The sequence below is a fragment of the Ovis aries genome, chromosome 7, assembly GCF_016772045.2.
Source record: "Ovis aries strain OAR_USU_Benz2616 breed Rambouillet chromosome 7, ARS-UI_Ramb_v3.0, whole genome shotgun sequence".
NCBI lineage: Eukaryota > Metazoa > Chordata > Mammalia > Artiodactyla > Bovidae > Ovis > Ovis aries.
In genome coordinates this window covers 4,387,702-4,409,965 of record NC_056060.1, presented here as the reverse complement: position 1 = coordinate 4,409,965, position 22,264 = coordinate 4,387,702, and the positions used below count along the sequence as shown (strand labels likewise).

Below are 22,264 nucleotides of genomic sequence, written 5' to 3'. Positions count from 1 at the left end.
TCTGACACTGTTTCCACTGTTTCCCCATCTATTTCCCATGAAGTGATGGGACCAGATGCCATGATCTTCGTTTTCTGAATGTTGAGCTTTAAGCCAACTTTTTCACTCTCCTCTTTCACTTTCATCAAGACGCTTTTTAGTTTCTCTTCACTTTCTGCCATAAGGGTGGTGTCATCTGCATATCTGAAGTTATTGATATTTCTCCTGGCAATCTTGATTCCAGCTTGTGTTTCTTCCAATCCAGCATTTCTCATGATGTACTCTGCATATAAGTTAAATAAGCAGGATTAAGGTCCCTCTAGTCAAGGCTATGGTTTTTCCTGTGGTCATGTATGGATGTGAGAGTTGGGCTGTGGAGAAGGCTGAGAGCCGAAGAATTGATGCTTTTGAACTGTGGTGTTGGAGAAGACTCTTGAGAGTCCCCTGGACTGCAAGGAGATCCAACCAGTCCATTCTGAAGGAGATCAGCCCTGGGATTTCTTTGGAAGGAATGATGCTAAAGCTGAAGCTCCAGTACTTTGGCCACCTCATGCGAAGAGTTGACTCATTGGAAAAGACTCTGATGCTGGGAGGGATTGGGGGCAGGAGGAGAAGGGGACGACAGAGGATGAGATGGCTGGATGGCATCACGGACTCGATGGACGTGAGTCTGAGTGAACTCTGGGAGATGGTGATGGACAGGGAGGCCTGGCGTGCTACGATTCATGGGGTCACAAAGAGTCAGACACGACTGAGCAACTGAACTGAACTGACAATATACACCTTGACGTACTCCTTTTCCTATTTGGAACCAGTCTGCTGTTCCATGTCCAGTTCTAACTGTTGCTTCCTGACCTGCATACAGATTTCTCAAGAGGTAGATCAGGTGGTCTGGTATTCCCATCTCTCTCAGAATTTTCCAGAGTTTATTGTGATCCACACAGTCAAAGGCTTTGGCATAGTCAATAAAGCAGAAATAGATGTTTTTCTGGAACTCTCTTGTTTTTTCCATGATTCAGTGGATGTTGGCAATCTGATCTCTGGTTACTCTGCCTTTTCTAAAACCAGCTGGAACATCAGGAAGTTCACGGTTTACAAGAAGGGTTAAGATGAATGAAAGGCAGAAACCAGGTAAGAATATAGTTGTAGTATAAACTCCACTTACCTGGTATTGTGAAAAATGAAAGAGGAGCACGTGGACTCTGACCCTATATAGAAATTTCATCCAGTGGAATGGAGTAATAATGCTAATAATGATTGACGGCGAAGACAACAGTGATAACAGGGCCAGACACTGTGCTCAATACTTTACACATATTAATACATTACCTGTCTAGGCTTTGCCATAGTTCAGTGAAGTAGGTGGTACAGTAATTTCTTTTTACAAATGATGAAACAAGAGGCACAGCTAAGATGCAAACCTGGGTCCATTTTATTCGGAGTCCAAACCCTTATAAAGTTCGTGCTTTGAAGTTCCACATACTAAATCTTCTTGCTGAATACCTACTGGTAAGTTATTTCACCTCTTAGAAAAGGCAGAGGAACCAGAGATCAAATTGCCAACATCCACTGGATCATGGAAAAAGCAAGAGAGTTCCAGAAAAACATCTAATTCTGCTTTATTGACTATGACAAAGCCTTTGACTGTGTGGATCACAATAAACTCTGGAAAATTCTGAAAGAGATGGGAATACCAGACCACCTAACCTGCCTCTTGAGAAATCTGTATGCAGGTCAGGAAGCCACAGTTAGAACTGGACATGGAACAGCAGACTGGTTTCAAATAGGAAAAGGAGTACGTCAAGGCTGTATATTGTCACCCTGCTTATTTAACTTATATGCAGAGTACATCATGAGAAACGCTGGACTGGAAGAAGCAGAAGCTGGAATCAAGATTGCCTGGCTGGAATCAAGATTGCCGGGAGAAATATCAATAACCTCAGATATGCAGATGACACCACCCTTATGGCAGAAAGTGAAGAGGAGCTAAAAAGCCTCTTGATGAAAGTGAAAGAGGAGAGTGAAAAAGTTGGCTTAAAGCTCAACATTCAGAAAACGAAGATCATGGCATCTGGTCCCATCACTTCATGGGAAATAGATGGGGAAACAGTGGAAACAGTGTCAGACTTTATTTTGGGGGGCTCCAAAATCACTGCAGATGGTGACTGCAGCCATGAAATTAAAAGACACTTACTCCTTGGAAGAAAAGTTATGACCCAACTTAGATAGTATATTCAAAAGCAGAGACATTACCTTACCGACTAAGGTCTGTCTAGTCAAGGCTATGGTTTTTCCTTTGGTCATGTATGGATGTGAGAGTTGGACTGTGAAGAAGGCTGAGTGCCGAAGAATTGATGTGTCTCCAACTGTGGTGTTGGAGAAGACTCTTAAGGGTCCCCTGGGCTGCAAGGAGATCCAACCAGTCCATTCTGAAGGAGATCAACCCTGGGATTTCTTCGGAAGGAATGATGCTAAAGCTGAAGCTCCAGTACTTTGGCCACCTCATGCGAAGAGTTGACTCATTGGAAAAGACTCTGATGCTGGGAGGGATTGGGGGCAGGAGGAGAAGGGGACGACCCAGGATGATATGGCTGGATGGCATCATGGACTCGATGGACATGAGTCTGAATGAACTCTGGGAGATGGTGATGGACAGGGAGGCCTGGCGTGCTGCGATTCATGGGGTCGCAAAGAGTCAGACACGACTGAGCGACTGAACTGAACTGACTGAAGCTTTGATTTCCTGCTTCATAAAATGATGATAATAACACCCGAGAATGCGGATTGCCTCCTATCTGATAGCTACCTCTCCTTCCTTCTTCCATGCCAACAGAACTCACCTCCAATCACTAAAGCTGAACACTCCAGATGCTCATGTTCTCAGCTGCCCTTACAGCAAGGGCCTGGACGCATGACCAAGTCCTGGCCCATGGAACCTGAGAGGGAAATCAAGGGGAGGAACAGTTCATCTCTAATAAAAATTAGTGCTAGGAATCTACGTTCACTTCCTGCGGTGAAGCCCGATACTACTGTAGCCAACCTGCAATCCTAAAGAGCCGCCATGGACATGCTGAGGAGAGCTCCCAAAAGGTGGTGAGCAGAGGAGTCCGTGTTAACATCATGGAGCGATGTGGACAGTACATTTTCTTCCTTATTTAAACCACTTTTTTTTTTAAATTTAAACCACTTTTAATTGGATATTCTGTGACTCAAAGGTATTCCAAATTTATTGAGTTCTAGATGAGCTAAAGAGTGTACAAAGCACTTAGTATAATACTTGCATACAGTAAGTGCTCAAGAATAGAGGGTCTTATCATCTGCTTGGTCAAAGTTATCTAAGTGTGATTTTTGTTTTGTAGCTTTTGATCATTAGTAAGATACAGAGTTTTCTTTTCTCTTTTTAAATAACCATTTCTAAATTGACCAAATCTAGACTTATAAATAATAAGTAAACCAAATCACTGATACTCTTTGACTTCTCAAGGGATTAAGCATAGTGCAAAGTAACAGCTGGGGGCTTCACAGGTGGTGCGGTGGTAAAGAATCTGCCTACCAATACAGGAGACTCAGGAGACTTGTGTTCCACCCCTGGGTGGGGAAGGTCCTCTGGAGTAGGAAATGGCAACCGGTTCTAGTGTTCTTGGCTGGAAAATCCCATGGACAGAGGAACCTGGCGGGCTATAGTCCTTGGGGTCACAAATAATCAGACACAAGTGAGCACACAGGCAGAAATTAACAACTGAGTTGGCCCAGAGCACTGAGCTATCAGATATGCTGCTGGATCAATCATTAAATCCAGATCCATTCCAGAACTTGTATGAAAGGATTATAGGTATCCTCATGCATGCATGCTAACTCACTTCAGTCATGTCTGACTCTGTGTGACCCTATGGACTGTAGCCTGCCAGGCTCCCCTATCCATGGGGATTCTCCAGGCAAGAATACTGGAGTGGGCTGCCATGACCTCCTCCAGGGGATCTTCCCGACCCAGGGATCAAACCTGAGTCTCTAATGTCTCCTGCACTGGCAAGTGTGTTCTTTACCACTAGTGCCACCTGGGAAGCCCAGGCTACTCATAAAGAGGCTTCTGTCTTTTTAAATTAAAATAACATACAACTGACCATCAAGAATGCACTTGGAACTCCGCTTTCCACCAGGTGAGCACTGTAGAAGTCATCAGTCTGCAACCTGGAAGAGGGCCCTCGCCTGAACTCAACCATGCTGGCACCGAGGTCTCAGACTTCCGGCCTCCAAAATGGTGAGAAGTACATTTCTGTTGTTTGTGAACAAAAACAAGGATGCACCTACAGTTAGACAAGATGGGTTTATTACTCGGTGCAGAGAGGGAGGACAGACATCATGGGGAATGATGGAGCACCTCAGTGAATGGGTGTTGGGATAGCGCTGCAGGATGGGGACTTGGGGTAAGTAATTTGGAGACTCTAAGGAGATGGGGGTTTGTACCAGATCAGATGATGTAAGAAAGCAAGACCAATTCTATGACTGGGCATCAACCAATCTTATCTATAGAGTGGGGAGATTAGACTGAGGATAGAGTTATCACTGGCTAATAAATAGCAATCAATCATCTTGGCCAAGCAAGGAGATGCTTGGCATTTTCAGGTAAAACAGTGCCTTTATTTCTGCTTGTGCTTAGACAAAATTATGTAGGGACCTTATTTGCTCTCATTTTATTATGATCTTGGCGTAACCTTGCTTGAGGTTGATGTTCTGTGAGAGAGATTAACATCTAATAGAATGACATGGCCTCACTGTGAGTATAAGGCAAACTTTTGGATGTGAGGGACTGTCATTTTTGTTTTTATCTCAATGCAAAATGCAGTGATATTAGATGCACATGTGCTTCTCTGTATGTAATGCTGTATTTTGAAATCCAGAATTAAAATCAGTATGGGGATGGTGTGTGTGTGTGTTCAGTTGTGTCCGACTCTTTGCAGCCCCATGGACTATAGCCCTCCAGGCTCCTCTGCCTATGGAATTTTCCAGGCAAGAAAACTGGAGTGGGTTACCATTTCCCTCTCCAGGGGATCTTCCCGACCCAGGGATCAAACCCAAGTCTCTTGCATCTCCTGCACTGGAGAATTCTTCACCACTGAGCCACCTGGGAAGCTTTCACCTGGGATGGTACTTTAATGTAAAGGGAACAAGAGCAAAATCCTGTTGTTTCTATTAATGGTCCATGTTGGGAAGATTCTGGAATTCTTTTTGGATGATGTAAGGAAGTTAGAGTAGGAGTACCCCCACAATAGCAGGAAAATAGCTCCTCAGAAAGGGTGTAGTCTCCAGTTAGCCACATCTTCCTTCATCCTTGGACAAAAGATAAAGGAGGAATACTCTATGTTTTGTTCATTCACAATTATTTTTTGACAATCAAATCCCAGCTATCATTCTAAGTTGTTGGGTTTTTTAAAAATCTGGTGTTTATTTTTGAAGAGATCTTCAACTGTCCTTGGTGTCTCCCTTTCTATCTGTTCTTGTTCATATATTTAACAAGTGATTACAAAAGACCATGATAATGAGAAAATAAGCATTGTTCAGGAAATGATATTATAAGTTAAGATGAGCTGCAGTTGATGTGTTTCAGTTCTAGAAAAATTTTCATAACATGTGGCCAGTTGCAAAATAAAAATAAACCATGAAGACTTAGGGGTAGGAATAATGACGAAAGCTTCTGGATTACAAGTTGGAAAATACATTTTCACAGGGAAGAGTCAAGGAGACACTTAATGAAAGCATGTTAGTAATTGTCATTTCTGAAAGAAATAAAAATACATAGTGCTTGGATGATAAAGGGAATAGATGTTCACTTACTGCCCCTAAATAAGCACAAAACTCTGTCACGCTCCCTCTCACTCCTAATATGTGAGTTTTAGCTCAAGATTTTCTTACTTCATCTATGTTTCAAAAACAATTTTCTTCATTCAGAAGGACTATTGAAACACTTTTATTTTAAAATCTTTTTCATGTGAGATATCCCATCCTCAAGGGTAAGGATTACCCAAAGTCGTTCTCATTGCTTTCCATTTTTTGTGCCTGGCTACGTTAAGTTACTGATTATTTTTCCCTTCTCTTCTGTATCATATTTAACTTAGATTTATTCCTGCAATAATAATTTCTAATCTATTACAAACTTGAACTAACAGGTATATATGCAGCTCAACAATAATCTGCTTTATGATATATCCAAGTTGCAAAGCAAAATGAACAGCATTTGACTGTTGCTGCCTTTCCACATGTCCTGACAGAGAGGATCTAGTGTGAGGATAGAGGAAGCTGGTTCTTGAGGAAAGAGGAAGCTAGGCTAGGGGCCTGTTCTGTGGCTTTCAAGATGCTTGTTGGTAAGGGTGAGGGCACTACTGCTGGTCCTCACACTTTATTGTGCATCGAAATGACCAGAGGCTGTGTTAAAACCTCAGATGCTGAGCCTTACCTCCAAGCGTTTCTGTTTCCTTAGGTCTCAGGGCTGGAGAATTTGTAATCCCAATGAATTCCCAGGTGATGCTGTTACTGCTAATTCAGGGACCGCATTTTATTATTAAAATTTATTATATCAACATATAGTTGATTTGCAATATTGTATTAGTTTCTCTTGCACAGCAAAGAAATTCAGATATACATATATCCATTCCTTTTCAAATTCTTGTCCCATAGAAGTTATTACAGAATACTGAATATAGTTCCCTATGCTATATAGTAGGACCTTATTGTTTAATCCATCCTATATATAATAGTTTGCTGCTGCTGCTGCTAAGTCGCTTCAGTCGTGTCCGACTCTGTGCGACCCCATAGACGGCAGCCCACCAGGCTCCTCTGTCCCTGCGATTCTCCAGGCAAGAATACTGGAGTGGGTTGCCATTTCCTTCTCCAATGCATGAAAGAGAAAAGTGAAAGGGAAGTCGCTCATTCTTGTCCAACTCTTAGCGACCCCATGGACTGCAGCCTACCAATGGAGTGCGGCTGTGCACCTGCGCGGCGCCGAGTACCAGCGGGCAGTTTGAGTTTCGCTCCCGGAGCCCGGTCTCGAGACCCTACGCTCCGACCGAGATTGGGTGCGGGAGGGGGCGGTTCTCGGCGCCTCGCGACCCCACTGAGTGGGTCCTTTGCTCCCGGACACGCACGAGAGGCTTAAAGGATGGCCTCAGATCTGGAACAGTTATGCTCTCATATTAATGAAAAGATTGGCAATATTAAAACAAACTCTGTCATTGAGAAATTGTGGGGAAGAACCTACCTTGAAGACCATTTTAAATAAAATAGGAGATGAGATCATTGTAGTAAATGAACTTCTAACTAAATTGGAATTGGAAATTCAGTATCAAGAACAAACCAACAGTTCCCTCAAGGGACTCTTTGAATCTCTTGAAGAAGATTATAAAGATCTCGAGCATCTCAAAGAAAACATCCCTCCCGACTTGCCTCAAGTAACAGTTACCCAGAACTTTGTTAACAGATCAGATCTTGACCCTGAAGAACCAAAGTTGAGGAACCTGCACCCACAAAGAAGCCTCCCAAAGAACAAAGAAGTATTAAAGAAAAGCCATTTATGACTTCTGATGAGTTTAATGGCATTCCTGCGTACATGAAATCCCGCTTAACCTATTGTCACATTAATGATGTTATTAAAGAAATCAACAAGGCAGTTGTTAGTAAATATAAGATCCTACGTCAACCAAGGAAGTCTATGAGTTCTGTGGCCAGAAATCTCTATCACAGATTTATTGATGAAGAAACGAAGGAAACCAAAGGTCATTATTTTGTAGTGGAAGCTGACATAAAGGAGTTCACAGCTTTGAAAGTTGACAAGAGGTTTCACGTGATACTGAATATTTTACGACACTGCCGGAGGCTATCAGAGGTCCGAGGGAAAGGGCTTACCCGATATGTTATAACATAACGTCCTTGTGAGCTTTTGAACCAGCTGACAGGGTTTAGAGGCTGTTCCTAGAGTTTCCTTACATGCAATTTTTTAATACATAATTTTTTTAGCTTTTTCATTCTTTTTTTGTTTCTTCTAAAAATAAAGCATGTATATTTAAAAATCCGCTACCTTACAGTAAGTCCTTCATCACCTACCACATGAGCCTCTGTTGTAGGCATACAGTGGAACTAAGAAATGTTCCTATTTAGTTTTCGTGCTCAGTGACAGTGCCGCCAGTCCCAGTAAGAGGGATGCAGAGAAAAGCCAAAGTTCAAGAGGAGAAGACCGAGGAAGGCCAGGCTCTCTGGAATTAAAGGCCATTAGTGTCTATATTCCATCCTATAGACTGATGATATTTCAAGCTGTAGTCAGAAGTTGGATATGACGGCAACACATTGATCCCTGGGTCGGGAAGATTCCCTGGAGAAGGGAAAGGCTGCCCACTCCAGTATCCTGGCCTGTAGAACTCCACGGACTGTGTCGTCGATGGAGTCGCAAGGAGTCGGACACGACTGAGCGACTTTCACTTTCACTTCACTAATCCCAAACAGACTCCCAATTTATCACTCCCTTATCCTCTGGCAACCCCAAATTTATTCTCTATGTCTGTGAGTCTCTTTCTGTTTCACAGATAAGTTAATTTGTGTCATATTTTGAATTCCACATGTAAGCGATGTCATATAGTACTTGTCCTTCTCTTTCTGACTTCACTTAGTACAGTCATCTCCAGGTCCATCCATGTTGCTGCGAATGGCTTTATTTCATTCTTTTTTATGACTGAGTAGTATTCCATTGTGTATGTATATGTGTGTATATATATATACCACATCTTCTTTATTCATCTGTTGAAGGATGTTTGTTTCCATGGCTCAGTTATTGTAAATAGTGCTTCTATGAACATGGGGTGCATGTATGTTTTTAAATTGCAGTTTTGTCTGGATATATGCCCAGGAGTAGGATTGCTGGATCATATGGCAATTCTATTTTTAGTTGTTTGAGGAACCTCCATACTGTTTTCCGTAGTGGCTGCGCCAATTTACTTTCCCACCAACAGTGTAGGAGGGAAGAACCACATTTTAAAAACCTTTACCCTTGTTGATAAATGTCTGTTGATCCCCCAGCTATATGGGTTACAGGTTCCTCCTTTCCCGTATAACTTCTTACCATGCTGAGATAAGTTGGGGGTGGCCTAATCTCATGTCTTCTCTGCTAGTTTGTTATCTGGACCTCTGGTCTAGAGCCTGAAGCTTAGTGTCTTCTTAGGCTGGGTCCTAGTTTTTCAGGCTCTTTGCTCATGTCCCTGAGCCTTCATTTCTCTAATATCTTAGACTGGATGCTGAATCACTGAAATATCTTCTCTTGGCCTAACCTCTAGCCTGTCTCCCATACCCATGTGACTTACAGTGCCTGTCAACCCTTGGGTCTGTCTCCATCCATCATTCTTGGCCTTCATGTAAATGGCAACGCACTCCAATATTCTTGCCTGGAAAATTCCATGGATAGGGAAGCCTGGCTGGCTACAGTCCATGGGCGGCAAAGAGTCAGACACAACTGAGCATGCACGCACATGTCCTGTTATCATCTAAGTCTCTTGTGAAACTTACCACCTACAGAATTCTGATTTCATTCAGTTCCACTACCAGGATAAATATAATGAATTAGAGTTCCTTGGGAACTCAAAGGACACAGAAACGTGATCTGATTGAGTCTGAAAGAAGCAATATGTGGTTGTTAGTTGTCATCAGGGCTAATAAGACAATGAAAAATTCAGTTCAGTTCAGTTCAGTTCAGTTGCTCAGTCGTGTCCAACTCTTTGTGACCCCATGAATTGCAGCGTGCCAGGCCTCCCTGTCCATCACCAACTCCCGGAGTCCACCCAAACCCACGTCCATCGAGTCGGTGATGCCATCCAACCATCTCATCCTGGGTCGTCCCCTTTTCCTCCTGCCCTCAATCTTTCCCAGCATCAGGGCCTTTTCCAATAGGTCAGCTCTTTGCATCAGGTTGCCAATTCAGCTTCAAAATCAGTCCTTCCAATGAACACCCAGGACTAATATCCTTTAGGATGGACTGGTTGGATCTCCTTGCAGTCCAAGGGACTCTCAAGAGTCTTCTCCAACACCACAGTTCAAAAGCATCAATTCTTCGGAGCTCAGCTTTCTTCACAGTCCCACTCTCACATCCATACATGACCACTGGAAAAACCATAGCCTTGACTAGACAGACCTTTGTTGGCAAAGTAATGTCTCTGCTTTTTAATATGCTGTCTAGGTTGGTCATATCTTTCCTTCGAAGGAGTAAGCGTCTTTTAATTTCATGGCTGCAGTCACCATCTCTAGTGATTTTGGAGCCCAGAAAAATAAAGTCAGCCACTGTTTCCACTGTTTCCCCATCTATTTCCCATGAAGTGATGGGACCAGATACCATGATCTTCGTCTTCTGAATGAGAAATTAATATGAATAATAATTGACTTCAGTTACAGAAATGGATATTTAACATTGTACATGGTCAACACATACTTAGAAACTGTATTAGTTTTCTCATGATCTGTGATCAGTTCAGTTCAGTCACTCTGTCCGACTCTTTGTGACCCCATGGACTGCAGCAGCCAGGCCTCCCTGTCCATCACCAACTCCCAGAGCCTGCTCAACCTCATGTCCATCGAGTCAGTGATGCCATCCCACCATCTCATCCTCTGTCGTCCCCTTCTCCTCCTGCCTTCAATCTTTCCCAGCATCAGGGTCTTTTCTAATGAGTCAGCTCTTCACGTTAGGTGGCCAAAGTATTGTAGCTTCAGCATCAGTTCTTCCAATGAATATTCAGGACTGATTTCCTTTAGGAAGGACTGGTTGGATCTCCTTGCAGTCCAAGGGACTCTCAAGAGTCTTCTCCAACTGCTCTGTGATAAATCACCGTGAACTTGGTGTCTTCAAGTAACACCCATTTATTAGCTCACAGTTTTGTCTGTCAGAAGTCTGGAAAGCAGAGCTGGTCCACTCTTGGGGATCACACAGGGTTGAAATCAAAATGTCGACTGGTGGCATGCTCTTATGGAGGCCTGACGAAGGAAGAACCTGCTTCCAAGCTCATTTGTGTTATTAGCAGAAAGCAGTTCCTTCTGGTTATAGGACAGAGGTCGGACAGAGGTCTTCCTTTTCTTGCTGACTGTCAGCCGGGGACCACTCTCTGCTTGTACACAGCTCATGTAATTCCTTGATTAGGCCCAGCTGAACAATCTCCATTTTGACATTTAACATAATCATAGGGATATAATCACATTCTTAGTTTCCACCAGCACTTAAAGGGGCAGATGATTTGATTATACAAGATTGAAAGACACTGGGGTAGAATTCTGACTACTGCCGTCTACCCTCTCCCCAACAACAACCCACATCTGTTTCACACGCAAAATACCTATACCTGCTCCAAAGGTTCCCAAGGGTCCTATGCCTTTTCAGTATCAACTCAAAAGTCAAAAAAAAAAAAAAAATCATCTAAGTCAGGTTCTGATGAAGCTCCTAGGGCACACTCCCTCTCTAATTGTGGCCCTGTGGGACTATAGAGACAAGTAGTTTGCCCCCACACTCTCAAGATACAATGGTGGGACAGGCACAAGATAACAGTTCAGGCATTCCAGCTCAAATGGGGTGAAAATGGAAAACACAAAGGAGTTATCAGTCCAAAGCAGTTTTGACATCCAGCTCGGCTAACTCACTGAGGCTTGAAACCCAGAGAATAATTCTCCTTGACTTTTTGTTTTACTCTCTTGGCTCTTGGTTCCGCCCTCTGAGTAAGGGTTACTAGGGGTCATTCTTAGACTAATGTTACTGTAGTAATGATTTGATTTTTGGTGTAGACTGCATTTCAGATATCTTGAGGAATTCATGGCAGATACATGGGAATGCATGATATTTATATTAGTAAGCATAATTCAAACATTTATAAAGCTAACAAAATGGCACCCCGATTTTTAAGCACAATGATATTAACCACCTATGTTAGTCATTCCCCAAGCCATGAGCTCATAAGATGATGACTTCTAGGAGTAAAGAGCATCCATTAGGAATAGTCATCTGATAGATGACTATCTCGTGAAGAAACAGAAGGAAATCAAAGAACTGAGAAAACAAGTTTACAGTAAGGCTTTAAATAAAGCCTACTAGCATGTCCTTAAGCCAGCTTTTCTCTAGCATAGTCAAATGTCATCAGGAAGAAAAAAACAACCAAAGGTCATGTATTTGGGTACTTGTTAACATCAAAAGAGACACCTAAGACCTAATCAAGGACCAGTGTCCAGTACATGGACGACTCTTTGAAGTTATTTTGGCAGTGACTTCTAAAGCATACAACCTTGGAGACCTCTTCTACATGAGGCTGTCCTGAATGTGACCCTTAGACAAAGCCACAAGAAGGCTGCTACAGACAAAAGAGAGAAAAGATCTTTAGTCTAATGATTTGCAGCAGACGGGAACGTCGAGGGCAGTTACAGTGATAATGTAGACATTTCACACTTCACATATTAAACAGTGGCCCAGGCCCACTGTGAGCACAAAATGTTCTTTGAGGTGTTTTTCAAGTTGCAATTGTGGATTTGTGCTAATATAGTCATCATTTCTTGTCCAGTCTTTCCTGTGAACAAGGGCAAGTATTACAGTGGGTTGTTGTTAGAATTACTACAGTGATAGGGTCGTGTGAAAATTCAGTTTGTAGTGGGAGAATGAGACACAGTCAGCCAAACACAGATAGAACAAGAACTCTGGGTTCTGGCCTTGTTCCACATCCTAATGGGCACCATTTATGGCATGCCCTCTGTGTGTAAAACGCTGTTATGTGTTTTACAAATGTTATCGCATTTAGTTCTCAGAGCAATCCTTAGGCAGTAGGAACTTTGATTCAGTTTCATATCTGTAGACATTGGGGCTCTGAGAGAGGTTGCCATTTGCCCAAGGACACACAGTTGGTAGGCGCTGGCTGCCTCTGGAGCACTCTGCGTAGTTTCCTCATAGCTTGCCCATCATGTTGAAATTACCTGTTCGAGTGTTGCCCACACCAGACTATAAGGTCACAACAAGAGGGATTCTGTCTTATTTGGAACCTAGTGCAGGCAACATATGTGTGTTGAACTGAACTGTCAGCCCCTAAAGCCCATGCTCTTATCATCTGTCAGGATGTGCTAACTTCCTAACATGATAAAAATGTGGCAGAGAGATAACCAGGGCTTGGAGACAAGGAGGCTGCAGAGTTCTGGGGTTAGAAGACCTTCCAGAAGACCTACATCTGTCTCTTCAGAAAAATTCATTCTTGAAGTCTTCATTCATGCAAGTTCTTGTTGATGAAAAACCATCTCCATGAACAATACATAGAGAATGGTTGTAGAAATTCTATCTTCCTCTAATTTCCTCCCTGACCCAGAGCACACGGAAAACAATAGAAAGTGGACAAGCTATTTTTTACATTTTTCCTACGTTTCTGTCAATGCTGCTCAAGAGAGCTTTGCTAAATGGGTAACAAGGCACAGAATAGGTCAAGTATCTCTACCACGTGTCTGCCATCTGGACCCTGGGGCTATAGCCACCCCTAGGCCTTTTTACTTTGACAGTGAAGTGACCTGGGCACAAAAATGTTCTGGATATACACTGACCACTGTCTGAGGCTTGACGTCCAGGCCATAAGCTAGTATGGATGCCCGTGGAAGCTTATAACAGGGGCCGTGTTTCAGAGAGTGGAATTTCCTGGGTGTGGTGGTATTTACTCAAAGAAGCCAGAAACAGCAAAATGAAAGGGGTCAGCGCAAACCATAATTCATATGAGCCATCCACTTGTGTTCCAGTGAGACACGGTCACATGTCAGGTCTGAAGGCAAATCTATCTGCAAGTGGACAGTAAGTCCAGTTCTGGGGCCAGGCCTGAAAAGGCAGGTGGGAAGCAATTAAGGGACACAAACCATGAGCAGGATCCAGGTGGAGGCCTGTTCTCATGGGTGTTTCTGCAGTGGTAGAGGGACAGGCCTGCTAGCTAAAGGCTGTGGGGCAGGTCCAGAGAGGCAGAGTCCTTGAAGGAACCAACTCTCTGTAGAAACTCAGCCCCAGGACCCGGAGACCCAGGGGGCTGCGCAAGTGGCAACTTGAAAAGGAGACATGCATTACTGAGAACGTACCTGGGGGAGGCATGTATTGAGCTGGCCAAAAAGTTCGCTGGAGTTTTTCCATAAGATTGATTTTTTTTAAGTCTTTATTGACTTTGTTACAACATTGCTTCTGGTTTTTTTTACTGGAGGATAATCGCTTTACAAAGTTGTGTTGGTTTCTGCCGTACAACATGAATCAGCCGTGGGTCTGCCTGTGTCCCCTCCCTCTGGAACCCGCTTGCCACCCTCCTTCCCATCACACCCCCTCAGTGGTCACAGAGCGTGGGTTGAGCTCCCTGTTATGCAGCAGCTCCCCACTAGCTGGTTTGCTCACGGTAATGTATGCATTTCAGCCCTACTCTCTGCATTCTTCTGCACCCTCTCCTCCACTGGTTGTGTCCACAAAGAGGTTGTGTCCTCTTGTCTGCGTCTCTGTTCTTACCCTGCAAATAGGCTCATCAGTACCATTTTTCTAGCTTCTCTGTATGTGTGTTAATGTTCGATAGTAATGTATAATATGTTTTTCTCTTTCTGACGTACTTAACTCTATAACAGGCTCTAGTTTCATCCACCTCCCTGGAAGTGACTGCTTCTATTTTTTACGTTTTGGTTTTTTTGGCCCCGAGACATGTGGGATCTTATTTCCTTGACCAGGGATAGAACACATACTCCCTGCATTGGAAGCCAAAGTCTTAACCACTAGACCACCAGGGAAGTTCTGGGTGTTTCCATAATATCTTAACAAATGAACATTTTGGCTAACGCAGTAGCACCATGATTCAGAACTTGAGTTCTGGAGTCAGATTATCTGGATACCAAATCCACCTGCCACAACTGATCATGTGATTTTTCTTGAGTTATTCAATCTCCCAATCCCTCTGTTTCTCCACCTGTATAATAGTATTCACAGTGTTCATTATTAAAAAAATAAAGCAATCCTAAAGCCTTTTTGCCCAACCCCTTGCACAGTGAAGTACTAAATACATGCTTAGTGTATTGTCTACACTACATGTATAGCTATCAGGGAAGTTTTTATAGTGTATTGTCAGTAGCAGCAAGTCTCAGTACTGATTAGCAACAAAAAATATCCCATGGACAGAGGATCTTAGTGGGCTACAGCCCATAGGGTTGCAGAGTTGGACACAAATGAGCAACTGAGCACACAGCACACACACACACACACACACACACACAATTAGCAACAAAGGAAACTTACAAACTAGAAGAAATTTAGGAACAAATTAGAAACCCATGGTCAGCCCTGGAGCCCCCAGTGCTGTCTCAATGGCCATGCTTTGGATTCAATGCTCTGGGTGCCTTCCCCAGGTCAGAGGCTCCTGAGTCATGAAGTGGGGCTTGAGAGAAGGCAGCTTTGAAGTAATAGTCTGGAACTGATGCAGGATGTGAAAACACCAAAGGAGTGGAGGCTGAGAAAGTAAACTTCATCTCCTGGGCCCTGTGAGAGCCTATGGGTGTTCAGGGTGTGGCAGGCAGGAGCCTAGGAGTGGATCCGGGGCTCTGTCCCCAGGGCTGGGACAGAGGGCAGGAGCCCCTGACCCAGGCTGTGGGGCAGTAGGCGACCTAAATGGACTGCTGCTTAGAAGCCATCCGATTCCTCCCTCTTCAATAAAGTATGGCTCCTAAGACTTGAGTGGGGTGTCATATGCTTGTACCTGATAAGAACCTGGCCTGTCTGATATCAGTATGGGTGGTGACAGGGTTCTTCACTTAGGATGGGACTCATCAGGCTAAGTCTTCAGTAAGCCATTCTTGAGACATTGCTGGGGAGACATCAGCCATAAAGATGTATGCTCGGGCCTGAGCTAAAGAATTCTATAGTGGTTTTAGGTTTTCTGCCCACTGAGTCCTACTGAGAAGACACCGATGTGATTAGAGGAAGCATGGCTGGGACCCACACTTGTGATGTCATCTCTTTAGAAGGCTGGAAGACAAGGACTTTAAGACCATGGTTCTCAAGCTTTGTGAGCATAAGAATGGTTTCTAAGCTGTGTTTACAATGCACTCTTGTGCTTCACTTTAACTCTTAGTGAATCTGAATTTCTGAGAGTGTGGCCCAGGAAGCCTCATTTTAAACAACTCTCCTTGGTGATTCTTATTCCTGAGGTTTGTGGGTCTAAGAAACAATGATGTAGAGGCTCATTCTACTACAGCAAGTGGAGACGGATTTTCCATTTTATGAAGACTGGATGAAATCTGGCCCGATTCTGTTCCTCTGAAGTGAAGCGAAGTCGCTCAGTCATGTCTGACTCTGTGCGACCCCACGGACTGTAGCCTACCAGGCTCCTCTGTCCATGGGATTCTCCAGGCAATAGTACTGGAGTGGATTGCCATTCCCTTCTCCAGGGGATCTTCTCGACCTGGGGATCGAACCCGGGTCTCCCGCATTATAGACAGGCGCTTTACCGGCTGAGCTATGATGGCTTAGATGTGGGTGTAAGGAGTTTGGAGGAAGTGTGGTCATCGGACTCTGCCATAACTGATAAAGATGAGATAAAATGGATAGATGTTGATGTTAAAGTTTCTGGACTCATCAGGCCAACTTGGAATGAGGTCAAGGAATTACTGGCGAGGTGGAGCTACTTCTGGTTAAATGAATAGGCATCCACACAGGCATGGGCAGCCAGTCAGGGGAATGGACTCAGGAAGGACTCAGACTGAAGCTGCAGCCAAGGCCATCAACACATGGGGCTCTTTCCCAGCAGCTCTTAATGTGCTGATAGGAGTGTGCAGCTGACATGGGCCTCGTATCTGGGATGACTCTGGCTTCCTTCATCTGTCCAACACCTGGGAGTCTCTTTAAGCTATTAAAAAAAACAAAAAACAGAACACACCCCAAATCCTCTGAATGGATTCCCAGCTCTGAGTTATCAACTGCATCTCATCTTTTCAAGAAACTTGAGCTTCTATGCCAGAACTGCTAAACAATACTCAGGTGGGATGGGTTGGGATGTGAGTGGGGAGGCTACCAGGGGCTGGAAGCTGAATCTTAAGAATCTTTGGAATCTTTCTCATCCATTGCTCCTGGAAAGTTAGAGCCCTGACAACTTCAGGAAGCGAAATGACAAAGAAACAGACACTTTTACAACAACACAAGATTTCTAGCTTGTGATAATGCAACCCAGAGAAAACTGTCAGACTGTGGTGACCTGGTTGCTGCCTCCTCTTCTCACACTGTTCAAGGAAGTAAAAAGAGGCTCGACTGAAACACGCTATGGGGTGGGGGTGGGGGGGTCTGGAAATTTCTCAGCTAAAAGAATTCTGCTCTGCACACTTCTACAATTTTAAGATTCATTTGAGCTTACAAGTTTTCTTTTTAAAATGCTAGTACCCCAAGGATGTCTTCTTGCTTGAAGTAGGTTACTTTCACCAGGCTGCACATCTCCTAAAACCTCTAGGACAACTGCACTGAGAGAAAGTAAATTCTACTTGAGCTGCAGAAACAGGAAATTGTGGATTATAACGCACTTCAAGGTGGGGAGTGGAGACTTTGTACATTCAGAAGGTCGCCTAGTTTTCCACACTCTACCTGGGCAGGAAGTGGGAAGAAAGAAAGAAAGAAAGGGCCATCTCGTGTGTTTTCAGCTCCTTGTTTCTCAGTGGGGTTTCTGGTCTTCCCCACTGCCTTTTGACTGGGCTTCCTCCCACTAATCCTTGAAGATCCTGTTTAACCATCACCTCCTTTCAGATTTGCCCAAGGAGAATTAGTGGCTCTGTCCTTTGCGCTCTCACAGTTGTATACATATCTTTCACTCTGGCCTGTTTATTGCCACATTTCTCCCACCATGAATTCCTTGAAAGCAGGGATCACACTCATTAGCATCTAACACACTAAACAACAAGACTCAGTAACAAATGACATGATCAATGAACTTACCACAGAATACTCTGGTAAAACAAATTATCAGTGTTAATAGATTTCTTTTATAAGACAGGCATTTCTAAATAGTTTGGGGAGCTTATACATTACTGTACTATTCTTGTGTAACTTTCATATTCGCTTAAGTAGGTTCCTTTCATACTTTTCTGAATTAAACTGATGTTCAGTTAGTTACTAAAAATAAGAAGTATTTTGTCATTCATTCTATCTTTCCCTAAATTAGACCAACTTAACAAAGTTTACCAAAACTGTGCAAGCTGACTCTTTCATTGAGGCTTCTGGTTTAAGCAGAGAGCAGCAAGAATTAAATATCTGAAAAATCTTCAAAGGAAAACTTTGGAAGGAATACTTCACTAATTATAGGAGATTATATGGACCCCCTCCCACAAAATCACAAGGTGTCTAGGCAAATTTGGGAAATTTTGATGTACTATTTTACACATACCAAGCTAGCAAGAACTTTAAGAATTTAGCACACTCTCCTGCCACTAATATAGCATATTGGCCTGACTCTTTGGGAAAATGATACAATATGTATGAGAAGCCAGAAAGATGTTCCATAATCCAACTCCTGGAAATTTATCCCAAAGCGATATATGAAAAGAAGAACACAGCTTAGACAACTTAAGCATGTTGTTTTAGTAGTAAGAACACCCCTTCTCTTTTAGTCCAGTTCCTTTCCGTCACCCTTTCAGGATGGGGTGATGTCCTCTCTGGGCTTACAGTGTCTTGGGGGCTTTGCAAGGAGTTGCCTTCAGAGGCACTTGTAATATCTTGGGTCTCAGGCAAGACCAGTGAGTCAGAGCTGTGGATGCAAGGACACAAGGCTTCCCCTCAGAGACAAACTGGGTGTTTCACTCTGCTTCTCCAAGTGCTTCCTCTTTTGTCTGTCATCTCCTGGGTACTTACCAGAATGGGTTTACTCAGATGCTCCATCTGGTCCTTTCCCTCCTTCTACCTCTCTAGTTCTCGCCTGTACCACCTGCAGGCTCCTTGACCACGAGTCCATGGTTCTCCTTGTTAAATCCCTAAAAGCATTCTGCAGTATTCCGGAAGACAGTAATTGCTGATTAAACCAGAATCCAAAACCTTTGTGACCAAAGCAGTCCAAATCAAACCAAGCAAACCAAACAAAGCCGTTTTTCTTTCCAGTCATAGAAGGTGCCCTAGGAGATAGGTGTTTAGGACACAACGTAAGATCTTTCCACAAAAAAGAAAAAGGAATTTTAGTTATCTCTATTTAAGAAAACAAAAAACTGAAAACAAAGTTTGGAAGAACAAATACAGCCAAAATCTTTAGAGAAGGAGACAACCTCCAATAGGAGGTTGATGAGTAAATCAGATGTTTTTGTTCACACATATGAAATATTATTTAGGTGCTTCCCTGGTGGCTCAGAGGTTAAAGCGTCTGCCTCCAATGCGGGAGACCTGGGTTCGATCCCTGGGTTGGGAAGATCCCCTGGAGAAGGAAATGGTAACCTACTCCAGTAATCATGCCTGGAGAATCCCATGGACGGAGGAGCCTGGTGGGCTACAGTCCACGGGGTCACAAAGAGTCGGACACGACTGAGCAGCTTCACCACCACCACATATTTCTAGGTTAACATTTAAATTTTTTTGTCTTATGTTTAAGCAGTTCCAAAGGATGAAATCTCCTGCATATTATAAAAATGACATTTTAAAGTTGTACTTTAAAATGTCATTCATTTTTCCTATACGGAGGAAGTTGCGGGCTTCCCTGGTGGCTCACTGGTAAAGAATCCGCCCACTGATGCAGGCCTCATGGTTGGATCCCTATGTCAGGAAGATCCCCTGGATTTCGGCAACCTACTCCTGTATTCTTCCCTGGAAAATCCCATGGACAGAGGACCCTGGCAGGCTACAGTCCACAGGGTTGAAAACAAGTAGATACAACTTAGTGAATAAACAACACAGCAAGTAACTCTTTCAAATGAATCCAATGAAATCTAGTATCATAGCAATTATGCCTGTTATCAGCCATTTACAAAATGTATGAACAAACCCTTCTTTACCTTCAGTACATTTTACGTAATTTATTTTTCTTTCCACACTTATAACTCCATTCCACATCCCCATCCCTCAAGAGTTTATCCTAATTTAATGTATTTTTGTTTGTACTTTATTGATCATCCTGTTATATTTCTCTGCATTGAAAATATATTTTAATTTAAAATTTCCATTTTCTTCTACATTAATTATTATATTTACTAGTAATGATGAGGTATTCCAATAATACAAAATATAAACGTTTATGATTACTAAAACATGTAACTTTTTACAATTAGTACACACAACTGTTGTTAAATACTGCATCTTACAAGAATGAGATAGAATTTAGCATCAAATGTTTTTCTCAATTTTTAATTTTTACAAATCCTAAGAAAATGTTTTTACATTAATATATACAGTTGTGAGAAGTGTTGATATGTTGTCATATCAATGTCACTTAATTCTTTGAACTACTTCTAATTTATAAACTCGCTTAGTGATCTTAAGGTCATACTTTGCTGTAAGCAATTACTTGCTGTGCAAATCAATCACCTGGCTTGCAGAAGAATTTGTTATTCAGTCATTAGAAGTATACTCTTAGTGCAGTCCAATATTTTAAACTGATTAAGAACTGACAGAGGTTGCCTGAGGTTTTTATATTTTGGAACAATGCACCATTTTAAGATTCTAAGTGAGTGAAAGTTATGTCCTTTCTTTTTGACATTTGGGAAATAAAGGGCTATTTTGAAAGAGTTGGGAAATGAAACAGGGAGACACCTTACTACATTCCTTTACCAGCAGATCCGTTTTAGGAAATCCTATAGATGCAAGTTGAAGATTTCAGAATCCGGTGGCCTTAAAACTAAGCGTACACCTATGTCTTGAACATCTCCTGGGGGATGCACATGTGAGATTGAAGACCACTGATGTCAATTTTTACATTACCTTATTGAATTTGATAAGAAAGATAGGTCAGCTCAGATTAGGCCTTGACTGGGAAACTGTACTCAGGTGTTTACTCTTTGGGAGTATAGAACTGTGGCCTGTAACACTAGGGACAGAACAGCCAATCCCTCTTAGTTGTTTGAATTTTTTATTGATAGCTGCTCTCATCCTTTCTACTCTGTCCTTCTCTATTTTTTTCTCAGTGGTAATAATTTTTAACTGCAATTGTTGGGTAGTGATGTTGAGTTTACATACTGACTGCCTGAGGCAAATGTAATGCCTCACTTAAAAATGATTATTAAGATCATAAAAAACTATTAATTTTTAGAGTGTATTAAAAGGGAAAAAGCAAAGTTGTATGAAAATTACTATTTCAGTTCTACGAAGCTACATAAACTTCTGAATAATGTCAATGTGCAAAAATGAAGTTGTGATTTTTTTTTAAATAAAATGTCTTTAATATTGCATTACTTTTAAAGTGATAATGCTGATAACATTTATGATACTGAGGGGTCAGATAATCTAATACTCTTTTTCTCAGTGGTACCAAGAAACTGTGAGTTTAAGTTCTCCAGGAGATTGAAGACTATTGTTTTTCAAAACTATTTTCTCATCATGATTCATTATGGATGTTATTCTCCAAACATTTAAACTCCTCAACCGAGTTTAATACATCCCACGTGTTAACGTCACGAATTCCACAAGTGTACTTCCTCTTGTACGACGTAGTAATTCTTTTCTTTCACATTAACTTTTTAGCCTCCTCTCATTTCCTGGTTTTATTGCTTAGTCAAGAACTCGACCATGCTGACTTACACTGGTCTCAAGTTTTATCACTCTTTGAATCTTCCTAGTTAAGAGTTTGTACTTTTAAAAAATAAAGTTTGACACCCGCTAAAAGGAATCTTTTTCTCAAGTTTGTATCCTGCGTTGTTTGGCTTTTTCGAACCCTCCCAACGAACTCGGTATATTCCAGGGCCCACCAAAGGAATAAGCCGTAGAAGAGGCTAGTTTGAGACAGTTTATGTCTGTGAAAAGAGAGTATAACAGCTACCACCACCCCGGAGGCTGTGGCCGTGGGATCCAGGCCCCCGAAACTAGCACCCAGAAAGGCGGAGCGCGGAGAAGCCCGCGAGATCTCGGCGGCTGATCCGCCAACCCCCGGCCGCCGCCGCCGCCGCCGCGGCCACGCCCCCTCCCGGACCGCCCCGCCCCGCCCCGCCCCGCCCCTAGGCAGTAGCGGCGGCCGCCGCCTTCCCCCGGCCCAATGGCTAGGCTGCCGCGTCAGTGATGTGAAGCCGTGCTCTGGCTTGTCCGGCCCCCGGCCCTCAGCCCCATTACACCATCCGCGCCGCGGCAGCCGCT

General features: G+C 42.9%; 1 pseudogene; it reads left to right on the top strand.

Annotated features, from left to right (window-relative positions):
• The first annotated feature begins 7,030 nt into the window (after positions 1-7,030).
• LOC132660148 (spindle and kinetochore-associated protein 1-like) lies at positions 7,031-19,164 on the top strand (annotated as a pseudogene).
• The last annotated feature ends 3,100 nt before the right edge of the window (positions 19,165-22,264 follow it).